Genomic DNA, 1,792 nt, shown 5'->3' with positions numbered 1-1,792 from the left:
GCTGGATATTAGTTGTTGGGGAATGTGCTCTTCCACCTTAAGCAAGTCGTCCGCAAACCTGTTAAGAACCCTCCCTGTTGCGTAACATGAGAAAACAGTTAGGACAGACCCAGGCAATCTCGAGTTTACTTGGGGAACACAAAGGCAAGCGTTGAACATGAAACATAAAAAAGGAGGGGCGACCATCATCTTTGACAGATTAGAACGGAAACACCGATAATGATGCAGATAATCATTGGTAATCATTCATTCTTTATTTCAGGTAAACAAACCGATATAACACATGTACAGCTGAGTACATCATTAAAATAATACAAAAACTCTACAGACTTACAAATAAACAGAAAGAAAGCTAGAAGCATAATAAATTGTAGGTCTTCCGGAAGAATGAATTCCTGTAAGAGGCATCGGAACTTATTAAGCGACTAACATTAGAAAAGAACTAGAGGTCGGAGATCTCAAGTCTTCGTCAGAGGTACATCGTTCTAGAGAAATTAACATGCGTATTCTTCACTCTTTTTAATAATCAATTTGGTCTAAAGAACAAAAGAATCTCTGTACAATTTTTATGGTACAGAACAGCCTGAAACGGTTTGCCGCAGATTATACAGATGCGTCGTAACCCGTGGTAGCCCCCCCCCCCCCCTACGTTATTTGAGTTTGGACTGTTACTGGAAAAAAAATTCTTACTGTGTTGAAAGTGTCACGACAGTGTCACAAAATATAATAAGAGAAGATGTTATAAAGGAAAGAATCAGAACACGGTGACTACTGCTGTTTTGTTAATTTGTCTTTATGACAAATAGAAGACTTGTTTCTTGTGTTCTTTGTGTCCTAACATTTGTACTTCTACAGTTAGTATATTCCAAATCTAGGCATCTCGTTTTTCGGCCCTTCGTGTTTTTATTGCGCGCTTGCCTTAAATTTAAGGTAATTAGATTTAAGGTCTCCAGTGGACGTCATCCATAGCAATTACTTGGTGTGGCCGTAGAAAATAACCTGACATATGTCCAACCTATCCTCCCCCTGCTGAAGTACAATAGTACAGTCCCTCAATGTAACGTCATTTGATCCCATCCCATTATGGGGTTCCCCGGCTATATCCAGCTGCCGACTGTCTCCAAGCAGATGTAGGTGGGGGATTTCTAAACACAAAAGGTCCTATTACGGGGACATAACGACCTCCACGACTCTCATCTTTGAACTCAATCTTGGAGACCACGACAGTAACATGCCTATCAAATTTCATTAACTTCCATCCACACATACAAAAGTTATCCTGCTCACAAGAAAAATTAACAAAATGCCCCCTGTAGTCAGAACGAAACCCCCCACGAAGCTCAGTAACGAACTTAACCTTGGTCCTGACAATAGTAAGCACCACACCAAGAATTATAATCAACATTTTACAAATACTTGAGTTATCTTGCTAACAAGCCACAAACACAAAAGGTGCACTAACGTGACGCACGGACCCCCCACGAAGCCGAAACTTGTACTTGACTTCGGCCTCAACAGCGTTAATCTCCCTGCCAAAAATCATGGACGTCGAATCATGCCTTCTAGAGTTATATCGCAAAATCCGCAGTTCCCCACACTCCGGCGAGACAATTTCATAGTCCTTCTGACGAAGACAATAACAAATCCTCCTCCGCCTGGTTTCAAATGTGTCAATATAGTGATAGGCAAACATAATCAACGTTTCATTCAATCACCGGGTGGGAAACCTGACTTTCGCTTTTGACTACCCTTAATTCAACTTTGTACATATTTTGTAAGTGTATGTTTATTA

At 40.6% G+C, this 1,792-nt stretch overlaps 1 protein-coding gene across 1 annotated transcript in view; it reads right to left on the bottom strand.

The window, feature by feature from the left end:
- The window catches only part of LOC109483882 (multidrug resistance-associated protein 4-like), a 19,236-nt gene that overhangs the window by 10,039 nt on the left and 7,405 nt on the right, over positions 1-1,792 (bottom strand). The gene's annotated exons all lie outside the window — the stretch shown is intronic.

This window comes from Branchiostoma belcheri, unplaced genomic scaffold (genome assembly GCF_001625305.1).
Source record: "Branchiostoma belcheri isolate BF01 breed outbred unplaced genomic scaffold, Haploidv18h27 scaffold67, whole genome shotgun sequence".
Lineage (NCBI taxonomy): Eukaryota > Metazoa > Chordata > Leptocardii > Amphioxiformes > Branchiostomatidae > Branchiostoma > Branchiostoma belcheri.
The sequence above is the reverse complement of the archived record's forward strand: the minus strand, read 5'-3'. Positions and strand labels throughout refer to the sequence as shown.